The sequence below is a fragment of the Salvelinus sp. IW2-2015 genome, linkage group LG21 (genome assembly GCF_002910315.2).
Source record: "Salvelinus sp. IW2-2015 linkage group LG21, ASM291031v2, whole genome shotgun sequence".
Taxonomy (NCBI): domain Eukaryota; kingdom Metazoa; phylum Chordata; class Actinopteri; order Salmoniformes; family Salmonidae; genus Salvelinus; species Salvelinus sp. IW2-2015.
The window spans coordinates 135,055-147,955 of record NC_036861.1 but is presented as its reverse complement, the minus strand read 5'-3'; positions in this window follow the sequence as shown (position 1 = coordinate 147,955).

The window sequence follows — 12,901 nt, the reverse complement described above, 5'->3', positions numbered from 1 at the left end:
TACATAGGTGAGCTACAACTTTGTTGGTAAATATACTTGAAGGTGAGTCTTTGGGCTGCACTCAATTCGTATCGCTGAAGTATCGCAGAAGATCTGCATTAAAATGTGAAGGACATATGCAGCGTTTAGGCTTACCGTGAATGCAGTCTCCGCAACCGAGGGAACATCGCCCTTAATTGTCCATTGTTCTTTAAAGAGTATCTTCAGCACTACGGATCGAATAGAGCCCTTTGAGAGTATATCTTCAGTGGCACAGGTAGATGGGTTTATAATCATCAAATCAAATCAAATGTATTTATATAGCCCTTCTTACATCAGCTGATATCTCAAAGTGCTGTACAGAAACCCAGCCTAAAACCCCAAACAGCAAGCAATGCAGGTGTGCACGATGGCTAGAAAAAACTCCCTAGAAAGGCCAAAACCTAGGAAACCGAGGAAACAGGCTATGAGGGGTGGCCAGTCCTCTTCTGGCTGTGCCGGGTGGAGAATATAACAGAACATGGCCAAGATGTTCAAATGTTCATAAATGACCAGCATGGTCAAATAATAATAATCACAGCAGTTGTCGAGGGTGCAACAAGTCAGCACCTCAGGAGTAAATGTCAGTTGGCTTTTCATAGCCGATCATTAAGAGTATCTCTACCACTCCTGCTGTCTCTAGAGAGTTGAAAACAGCAGGTCTGGGACAGGTAGCACGTCCGGTGAACAGGTCAGGGTTCCATAGCCGCAGGCAGAACAGTTGAAACTGGAGCAGCAGCACGGCCAGGTGGACCGGGGACAGCAAGGAGTCATCATGCCAGCTAGTCCTGAGGCATGGTCCTAGGACTCAGGTCCTCCGAGAGAGAGAGAAAGAAAGAGAGAAAGAGAGAATTAGAGAGAGCATACTTAAATTCACACAGGACACCAGATAAGACAGGAGAAGTACTCCAGATATAACAGACTGACCCTAGCCCCCCGACACATAAACTACTGCAGCATAAATACTGGAGGCTGAGACAGGAGGGGTCAGGAGACACTGTGGCCCCATCCGATGATACATTATCTTGTATTTCACATACAGGTAACTGCCAAAATAATGGAAACACGTAAGTAAATGAGGGATACAAAGTTTATTGAAAGCAGGTGCTTCCACACATGTGTGGTTCTTGACTTAATTAAGCAATTTACATCCCATCATGCTTAGGATCATGTATAAAAATGCTGGGCAGGCCATTATTTTGGCCATTACTTTGGCTACCTTGGCTATGCCCCCATCTATAGGACACGAGGGGTCACTGAATGGTTTGAGGATCACATATGTTAAACATATGCCATGGCCGTCTCAGTCACCAGATCTCAACCCAAGTGAACACCTGTGGTAGATTCTGGAGCGGCTCCTGAGATAGCATTTTCTACCACCAACAAAACACTAAATGATGGAATTTCTTGTGGAAGAATGGTGTCGCATCCCTCCAATAGAGTTCCAGACACTTGAAGGATCTATGCCAAGGTGCATTGAAGCTGTTCTGGCTCGTGGTGACCCAGCGCCCTATTAAGACACTTTATGTTGGTGTTTCCTTTATTTTGTCAGATGCCTGTATTTTCCTCCAATAAAATTGCCTCCACTCTTGAGACTGACAGATACAAAGCAAAAACAAAAGCTCAAGTGATATTCATTTGTATTTATGAGCTTCACTGAATTGGGTTGTGTCTGGCACACTGAGAAGGTGCCGTGCTAAAACGCAGAGGTGAAACCTTGTGGCATTGTGTAAGGAGCTTGATGATCTGAATACACAATAGCTTCAGACACATTCCGTATGGTCTTTTGGAGACAGAGAAATTGAAAATGAAAGCACAGATGCTGTCTTAGTACGTTCGGGGATCACACTTCATCAAAGAGTTTTAAAAGTGTCATGAAATACCAAAACCATTGAGTGTGTGTTGCTCAGTGCAGGCGAGGGCTAACAACCCCACTTACATAATGTATCAGTTATGTTTTCTCTCTAAGGTGAGTCCATTCATGTCATTGAGGGAAAGCAATAGAAAACAGGTTATATTTTCTTGTCTCCACAGTCCAATGTTAGACAGTGTAATGTGCAGCGTGTTTGTGCTGGTTCACACAAATGTACAGTGATTTGTTCTTGAATATTGAACTTTCTAGTTGGCCCAATAATGAAAAGCAGCTATTCCATATACTGTTAAAGCACCATGTTCTCTCTGGCTGCATCCCAAATCACCCTCTTCCCCTCRTCACGCAGACCTCCATTTGCACATTCACGCYCGCCTCCTCCATTTGCACAAGTGTCCCAAAGCTGAGGGAGTAAAAATTATAGARGGTGTAGGGGCTAATTARACCCTCAGATAGCCACTTCGACTGAACCAGCAAGGCTGCAGGCTTCAGAGCGAAGTGCTATCCCGACACGCACTGCCACATGTTTGGAGTTTGCACAATGTCATACAAAATAATGGAGAGGCGTGCCTAATTATATATCACGTGCATTTGTTAATGTCTGATTTCGAGATTTGACATGTAACAGATGAAATACCTCCAAAATGAAATGTTTAACTGAGGTTACTGAGATCATATTTTGAAACACGACAGGGGGATTTATCAATTTGAATTTCATGCTCGTTTTATTATTTAAAAGTGGATCRTGAATTGCATCATTCAAGTCAGGAGTGTGTCCTGAAGTTGATGGRAGTATTGATCCCATCCCCAATCTCTGGAAGTCCCCCTCTGAGTTTCGTCAGCAACATGTGACAACGGAGGGCCCTCCGAGCGAGTTGATAGGGTCTCTCTCTCACTCTCTCTCACTCTCAACGACATGAATTACAGAATATTTCAAACTGGAGTCGAAGGTCATAAAATGGTAGAAGTGAAAACCCAATAACAATTTTGCACCAACAAAAGCATCAGTTGTTTCTCTAATCAATTGGCTTCCAAGAGGGAATCCGGCGTTCTGGTGACACTGCCAACTGTCACCCTCCACAGCTGCAGTGTTGATGCCCCACAGGGGGGCGGCCATGTCTGGCCCAGCTTGTGAAATCACATTCATAGAAATATGATTACTAAAACTACAAGTCAATGTTCTGTGATGGATAGGCCGGCGGCCATATTTAGTTTACCCATGCCAGTAATTATATTTCTATGTTCAGATGTGGACCACCTGTGGTTGAAACTCAACAAACATAGCATCTCTCAGCAGGTCTTCTGTGCCCTTTCCTCTCAGCTAATTATGTTTATCTCTCCAATTGATGCTGGACATACACTAGAGGAAGATGTGGTAATGCAAGACATTTGGAGAAAAAGTATTGGTTTGGTGACTTGATCTCTAATTAAGCATGGCTAGTACAGCATCTAGTACAACTGGACCGATGGATTTTGTAATTCCATGTCTTTTATTGGTCCTTTATTGGTATTAGGTGTAATGGGTTTCTTTAGCCATAGAAATACATCTTATGGAAAATTGCCCAAAGGAAAAAGATTAGCTATGTCATCATAGTTGCATTAATGTTAATGCTGTAAATAAGAGGATAGACGAGAGGAATTTTGACCTGCAGTCACAGATCCATTTTTTGCTTTATATTCCAAGACATCAATGAGTCATCATGTAGTAGTATTCTACCAGCAGGCCTACACCACCAGGGTTACATGAAATCACTGTGACATTTAAATGTTTTTTACTTTTTTAGCATGTAGATCAGCTTTAATTATGCAGCTAGATTGTGGCTTCTATCAGTGTAATGGTCTCCATAATTTCCAATCAGCCATATATATTTTTGTAAATATATTTTTATTATTTTCCGCTAACCCTGCCACCCCTCCCGTAATTGGAGTAAAACAATTTACAACAATACTTAGGCTTCCACTTCCAGCTTATACATACTACATACAGTACATACATTTCACGGACAGTATATTTTATGAGTTATCTTTTGTTTGTTTTTAGTCCCAGGCTTCAGCTACCCTCAACCCCTCCCATCTATCTCCAAACATAATCCAGTTTTGATTTCTAGCTGTCATAAATGTACTACTCTGCTCTGATGTTTCACAAAGGTTCTGAACCTTTCTATTTTCATAGTTTCTACAGATTGTAAATGAAAGTTAAACACCTTTGCTAAGTGTCACATCGGCTCCTGCCACACCCCCTAGTGGACATCCGGTGTCCCCTTGACCTGCAGCCACTCCTCCAGTACACTCTCTCTCTCTACCCCTCCCTTTGTGTTTGTGTGTGATTGTGTGGTTGGAGACAGGTGTGCTGGAGCCAGAGCGGAGCCTCACCAGCTGCAACCCGTTCCATAATCAAGACCTCTACAAATACTCAGTCCTACCACTTCCACTCTGCCGGATCGTAATCTCCGTTCAGTCAATCATGCTTCTAGCTATGTGTTATTATTTCAGATCCTGTATCCTGCTGTGCCTGTTTCCTTGCCTGACGCTGTTTCTCCTCTCACTGCAGTTTTGCCGCTCTGACTCTGGTTCCTGTCTCCTGTTCCATATCTCACCACCATGCTACCCTGTTCTGGATTCAACTCACCATTACTCCCTTGGATTCCCCTCCGGACCTGTTTACCCTGTCCCAACCCAGCTCACTCCAACCTCAGCCTCCACATCTGGTTTCCTACAACTCATCCGAGCTTCCCTGGATCTGCACTTCATCTCTACTTGATTTACAATAAATATCTTGGTTCATTCATCCCTATTTCCTGGTCTGAGTCTGCTCTTGGGTTCCCCTGTGCTGCTCCGCTTAACACTAAGAGTATTATTAAATTATTGCTTGACTTTGACTTTTCATATCACCCAGCCGTGCTATTTGTAGAGCTAGCACCAAGTTTTAAAAAAAATCTGCCATTCCTGAACCTGCAACTGAAAACAAGCTACATTTGGGCAGTACCAAAACAGGTGATCTTATGATTCTGTCTCCTCACAGTAAAATCTGCAGAGCTGGGATGGTTGTATACCCCATACAACATTCTATTGGTTGGAAGAATTTAGTATAATTTAAATAAAATCTCCCAACTATTTTGCACCCTGTATGGCGCAGGTGTCAATAATTTGAATTAGTGAAATTGTGTTAGTTCCCACCCATTAGAAACCCAATACCAAAGCATACTGATAAATAGCCAACAATGATAACACTAAGTATCTGAGTGGATCCTTCTATTTTATTAACATTTTTCTAGATGCATGCTCACAGAGCTCTACACACCAACGCACACTGACACTCCAATAAATACACTTACACACACTTCATTTGCTCTCACACACAACATGCACACATATTTATAATGACTCTGCTGCTACTCTGTTTATCATATATCCTGATGCCTAGTCACCTTACCCCTATACATATCTACCTCTATCACTCCAGAATCCCTGCACATTGTAAATATGGCACAGGAACTGACACTGTGTATAGCTTACTTAGATTTTCTTTCTCTTTTTTTTTCTTTCTACCTTGTTAGTTTTAGTACTACATTGATATTGATTACTGCGTTATTGGGTTTTTGACATTGCAAGAAAAGCTTTTCACTGTGATTGTGCACATGACAATAAAACTTTAATCTTAAAACTAAGCCTTGTAAACACTCACTTTTGACAGATAAAGTCAAGTGTTTTTCCTCTTCACAAGGACACAAGCCAGTCATCCACCTCCACCAAGAGAATCATTGGAGGAGACGACTAGATATTGCATTTTTAATTGCAGTGTCCCGAACATCGAGTCACAGTGCATGTTTAAGTGTGCAGTTCAGACTAATTTTGGCCCCCATTTTGAATTCTGTGGCCGACTCGTTAGAAGTTGATTAATTACTCAATAACCCATTAGTCAGTCAGCAGAGGAGAGCAGAGGGCAAGACGAGAGTATTGAGATTAGTGAATGTTGCAAACATATGGAAATAATGTGCCTTTGGATGTTGGACAATGGAGACAAAGTCGCTGACAATATGTCTGACAAATATGTACGTGTAACAAGGAATGGCAAGGGCGTGGCGTAAATTCCTACAGTACATCCCCAGTTATCCAGGAGGAGGTTAGACCACCCCTGTGTTATGGTAAGTAGGATACCATTGAATGCTATTCTCTGTTCCTACAAATGTTACAGGTTGTATACATACATACCAAACACATGTTATGTAGTACTATCTGACAAACCTCTCAGAGCACCAGTGAAAATACCCTACCACTCACTGCAAACATGTTGCCTCTCATTTTCCCTCTCACACAAATAAAACATCAAAATAAGAAGTTGATGTTTATCACCCCTGCATCTTAATACAAGACTCCTGCCTACTTTTGAAGTAGGTACTTACCTTTAGAAGGCCCGGTCGCTCTTTCTCCAACTTAATGAATGCATCACCTTGTAAAAYATGGGAAGCACACTATTGACGAAATGGAAATGGGAATGCTGACCCAGCAAGCATCACTCATTATCAATTTGAACCCACATGTCCCCCTTATCAGTCTTTCCTCGACGATACCTCAAAGGACTAATTAATTTTTATTAAACAACTTTTTATTTGGACTCTTAATCACATGGAAATATCAAATACGTTTTTTTTGTACTTCTTTCTCACCAGTGAAGAGTATTGGAGATGTGGTTGTGGGTGGAAATAACTGAATGTTCACAACAATGGGCTGTGTAGTAGATGGTGAAATGCTTTACAACTTTTAATGGACTGAGTTATWACACCATGCAGCTAAATTATGAAATACATTCAAAAGATGAATATATTTATAAGATKAATATATTTATCAAGACATCACGCAGCAGTTGGATATTTTATATTATAGATGAAAAGTATAGACACAGTTCCTTCAGAACGCATCTACTCCTCTAGGCTTATTCCACATTTTGTTGTGTTACAAAGTGTGATTAAAATGGATGTAAGTGTCTTTTTTTTGTCAACAATCTACACAAAGTACTCTGTGGTGTCAAAGTGGAATAAAAATGTTAACATTTGTAAAAAAAAAAAATCAAATAAAAAACACAAGACTAATATATCTTGATTAGATAAGCATTCAACCCTCTGAGTCAATACATGCTAGAATCACCTTTGGCAGCGATTACAGCTGTGAGTCTTTCTGGTTAAGTCTCTAAGAACTTTCCACACCTTGATTGTGCAAYATTTGCCCATTATTCTTTTCAAAATTATTCAAGCTCTGTCAAATTGGTTGTTGATCATTGCTAGACAACCGTTTTCAGGTCTTGGCATAGATTTTCAAGCAGATTTTAGTCAAAACGGTAACTCGGCCACTCAGGGACATTCACTGTCTTCTTGGTAAGCAACTCCAGTGTAGATTTGGCCTTGTGCTTTAGGTTATTGTCCTGCTGAAATGTGAATTAATCTCCCAGAGTCTGTTGGAAAGCAGACTGAACCAGGTTTTGTGCTTACCTCCTTTATGTTTATTTTTATCCTGAAAAACTCCCCAGTCCTTTTATTTATTTCACCTTTATTTAACAAAAATGCAATATGCATCTGCCTGCCGTTGTATTCAGTCAGCMCAATGACTCAGTCAACGGAAAATGAAAGCCAATTCTTCACATTTCACATCTCAGCTGTGATGTGTATCCAACTCCAGATGATTGGGCCAATGGTACATCAACGTTATATCTTTCACTTCACGAGTTCTGCAATAGCTGGAAGATTATGAAATATTTTTGTAGTTTTTCAATGCCTGTTTATGTGATTTTGATGAAAATCGATTTCCATACAAACCAAACAGTGCAACCTGAGTGGAGTGCAGATGCTGAGCGCTACAGAATAACATGAAAGTATAATGATGAAAGACATCAAGTCCTAATGAAGCATCTGGAATCATCAAATAAGAAGACACCCTGATGTATTCCTTCTCTCCCTCCCTGGTGGAATAGATGCTTGTCCTTGATGCTCAGCGCCTTGTAAAAAAAACACACAAAAACTAGGTGGATGCCGTGGGAGGGTAACCAATAGGAGGTAAGGGGGTTGGAAAACTCGCAACTTTCCATTTGCCCGAAACGTTTCTTAAATGTTTGAAGAAGGTGATAAGATTGCAATTGAAGCTCACCGGGCTAGGTTGAGCTAGACCMTGCACGTTTAAGATGTACTTTGCATTTCACAGAGTTGTGTGTTGAGTGGGGAGATGTGGTAGCATTTCTTTCATTACAGCAATGGCAGACACCAGCACAGAGAGGGATCTTTAATGCAGGTGTAACTGTGTGTAACGATGTGTGAGCACGTACATGAATGTGTATGTTGATAGGGTGGACAGTGTTTTCAACATTCTCCCCCTGATTATTTATGCCTGTAAGAAAATTGACACAAAACAACAGGACGAGGCTAGGACAGCTTAGAAGTCCCCCATATTCAAATATCCCCCCCCATCAGTTTAAAGGTCAATTAACCAATTTCCTCTCTGACTCGGCACAAAACGGAGCTTACTGAGGCAGTCAAATTCATTACAAAAAAAGGGTTCACAGATGGAACTGTTTCTGGGATTGATTGATCAGAAACGGTCTATAAACCTTTGTCCACTTTGGAGCACTTTGGAGKTCATTGGATAAAATACTACTGTATTATGCAAAAAATATATATATTTGGACAGACGAATGGTGTCAGTCAGTGATGATTATTGTCTTTCAGATGTCTGAAGGTTGATTTTGTTTGTTTATATTTCACCTCGGAATGGCGATAACTGGAATGAAAGTAAATGCAGAGGTATTCATGAGTAAAGTAAATGGTCAATTTCTTCAATGGCTGAAGTGGCTGAGTTGAAGCCTAAYTGAACTAAGTGTTCACTCTGACATTGGGGTTTGGGATATTTACTTAAAACAGTTCTATAGAGTATGACAGTGTTTCCCAACCTTGGTCCTCAAGTACCCCAACAGTACACAGTTTTGTTGTAGCTCTTGACAGGACGGCATCCCTCTCACCGCCATTTTACCCTCCCCGACACACAATCCTCCAATGAGAAGTATTTAATAGTTTAACATTAGCTTTAGTCTAAAGTGTACTGATACTACCTCTTGTAAGTCCAGAGTTCTCCATGCAACAGCAGGGACAGCTGCCCTCGTTCACAGCTCATTTGCTTCTGCTTGTCATCTCGTGTTATGAATAATAACTCCGCCGAGACCTACTGGTTTTTCCTTCTACATTTATGTGCCATCGTTATCCCCTGTCAGGTATTTATGTCAATAGTATCGTGAAAGGACATATGTGTCTCGATGTCTTGATTAGATAAGCATTCAACCCCCTGAGTAAAGACATGTTAGAATCACCTTTGGCAGTGATTACACTGTGAGCAATTTCTGGGTAAGCCTCGTGAGCTTTCCTGGATTGTGCAACATTTGCCCATTATTCTTCTCAAAATTCTTCAAGCTCTGTTAAATTGGTTGTTTGACCATTGTTTGACAAACATTTTCAGGTCTTGCCATTGATTTTCAAGCAGATTTATCGAGTTTATTTTTTGTGAAGAAGAAGATGGAGGTTTGCGCCCGTGTATTGACTATCGAGGTTTAAATCAGATCATGGTAAAATGCAGTTACCCGCTACCTCTATTGCCAGCATGACAGAGTCATTGCACGGGGCGCGCTTCTTCACAAAATTGGATCTCAGGAGCGTTACAACCAGGTGCGTATCCGGGGGGGGGGGGGGGGGGGAATCCAGTGAAACACAGCATTTAGCACCACTTCTGGGCACTATGAGTACCTCGTCATGCCGTACGGGTTAATGAATGCTCCATCAGTCTTCCAATCCTTTGTAGATGAGATTTTTCAGGGACCTGCACGGGCAGGGTGTAGTGGTGTATATAGATGACATTCTAATATACTCCGCTACACGCGCCGAGCATGTGTCCCTTGTACGCAGGGTGCTTGGTCGACTGCTGAAGCATGACCTGTACGTCAAGGCTGAGAAATGTCTGTTCTTCCAACATCCGTCTCCTTCATAGGGTACCGCCTTTCCACGTCAGGGGTGGAGATGGAGAATGACCGCATTTCAGCCGTGCGTAATTGGCCGACTCCAACCACGGTAAGGAGGTTCAAGGGTTCTTAGGGTTTGCCAACTACTACCGGAGGTTATCCGGGTTTTGTCAGGTAGCGGCTCCCATTACTCCTTGCTAAAGAGGGGAGTGGTGCAACTGCAGTGGTCAGTTGGGGCGGACAGGGCTTTTAGTCACCTGAAGGCTCTGTTACCTCGGCTCCTGTGCTGGCTCATCCTGATCCCTCCTTAGCGTTCATAGTTGAGGTGGATGCGTCCGAGGCTGGGATAGGGCCTGTGCTGTCTCAGCGCTCGGGTACGCCWCTAAAGCTCCGCCCCTGTGCTTTCTTTTCGAAGAAGCTCAGCCCGGCGAAGCGAAACTATGATGTGGGGGACCGGGAGCTGTTGGCTGTTGTCGGGGCCCTGAAGACGTGGAGACATTGGCTTGAGGAGGCTAGACACCTTTTCCTCATTTGGACTGACCACTGCAATCTGGAGTACATTCGGGCAGCGAGGATACTGGATCCTCACCATGCGTGGTGGGCCTTTCTTTTTCACCCGCTTTGTTTTCACCCTATCCTRCAGACCAGGTTCCCAGAACGTTAAGGCAGACGCACTGTCCCGGATGTATGACACAGAGGAGCGGTCCGCAGATCCCACTCCCATAATTCCAGCTTCTTGCCTGGTGGCACCGGTGGTATGGGAGGTGGACGCGGACATCGAACGGGCGTCACGTGCAGAGCCCACTCCCACACAGTGTCCAGTTGGGCGTCTGTACGTTCCGTTTGATGTCCGCGATCGTTTGATCTGTTGGGCTCRCACGTCACCCTCCTCTGGTCATCCTGGCATCGGTCGGACAGTGCGCTGTCTTGCTGGGAAGTACTGGTGGCCCACGTTAGCTAAGGACGTGAGGGTTTATGTTTCCTCCTGCTCGGTGTGTGCACAGTGCAAGGCACCTAGACACCTGCCCAGAGGGAAATTACAACCCCTTCCCGTTCCACAACGACCGTGGTCACACCTATCGGTGGATTTCATGACGGATCTTCMYCCGTCACAGGGCAACACCACGATCCTGGTTGTTGTGGATCGGTTTTCTAAGWCCTGCCGTCTCCTTCCTTTGCYCGGTCTCCCTACGGCTCTACAGACTGCGGAGGCCCTGTTCACCCACGTATTCCGGCACTACGGGGTGCCTGAGGATATAGTTTCTGATCGGGGTCCCAATTCACGTCTAAAGTCTGGAGGGCGTTTATGGAACGCCTGGGGGTCTCGGTCAGCCTCACCTCAGGTTTTCACCCCGAGAGTAACGTGCAGGTGGAGAGAGTTAACCAGGATGTGGGTAGGTTTCTGCGGTCCTATTGCCAGGACCGGCCATGGGAGTGGGCGGTGTTCATTCCCTGGGCGGAGATGGCCCAAAACTCCCTCCGCCACTCTTCCACTAACCTATCACCTTTTCAGTGTGTGTTAGGTTATCAGCCGGTCCTGGCACCGTGGCATCAGAGCCAGATCGAGGCTCCTGCGGTGGATGAATGGTTTCGGCACTCGGAGGAGACATGGGACTCTGCCTATGTGCGTCTACAACGGGCCATCAGGCGGCAGAAGGCGAGTGCCAACCGCCACCGCAGTGAGGCCGGGTCTGGCTTCGACCCGAAACCTACACCTTTGCCTGCCCTGCCGGAAGCTGGGTCCGCGGTTTATGGGGCCATTTAAAGTCCTGAGGAGACTGAACGAGGTTTGTTATAGGTTACAACCCCCCCCTGATTATCACATTAACCCCTCGTTCCATGTGTCTCTCCTCAGGCCGGTGGTGGCTGGTCCGCTCTAGCAGTCTGAGGTGCGGGAGGTTCCTCCGCCCCCTCTGGACATCGAGGGGGCCTCGGCGTAAATTCAGTTTATTACTCATACCTGTGTGCGCCTGATTCCGCTTATCCATTCACCTAATCGCTGACAGTGAGAGGGAAAATTAGAGGCAACTTGTTTGCAGTGAGTGGTAGGGTCTTCTCACTGGTGCTCTGAGAGATTTGTCAGATAGAACTACACCACATTTGTTTGGTATGTATGTATACAACCTGTAACATTTGTAGGAACAGGGAATAGCATTCAATGGTATCCTACTTACCATAACACAGGGGTGGTCTAACCTCCTCCTGGGTAACTGGGGATGCAGGCTTTTGCACCTCACCCTCGCCATTCCTTGTTACAAGTATTTGTCAGACATATTGTCAGCAATTTTGTAAACATTGTGCAACATCAAAACCACATTATTTCCATATGTTTGCAACATTCACGAATCTCGATACTCTCGTCTTGCCTTCTGCTCTCCTCTGCTGACTGACTAATGGGTTATTGAGTAATTAATCAACTTCTAACGAGTCGACAGTAGATTTCCAAATGGGGTCTGAAATGAGTCTGAACGGCACACTTAAACATGCACTGGGACTCGATGTTCGGSACACTGCAATAAAAAATGCAATATCTAGTCTTCTCCTGCAATGATTATCTTTGTGGAGGTGGAGGACTCTGGCTTGTGTCCTTGCGAAGAGGAAAAACACTATACATTATCTGTCAAAAGTGWGCATTTGCACACCTTAGTTTTAAGATTCAAGTTTTAATGTCATGTGCTCAAGTACAGTGTAATGCGTTTCTTGCAAGCTCCAAATCAAACAATGCAGTAATAAATATCAATGTAGTACTAAATATAACGTATGGTAGAACAGAAAAACGACAAATAGAAATATGAAAAGTAAGCTATATACATGTTCAATTCCAGTAGCATATTTACAATGTGCAGGGAATCTGGAGTGATAGATGTAGATATATATAGGGGTAAGGTGACTAGGCACTAGGATATATGATAAACAGAGAACCAGCAGATACAATCTTCGGCAAAATCATTCGCAAGGAGATTCCTGCAAAAATATTATTTCCTCATATATATGATTATTGTGCGTGAGTTTGAGTGTGTAGA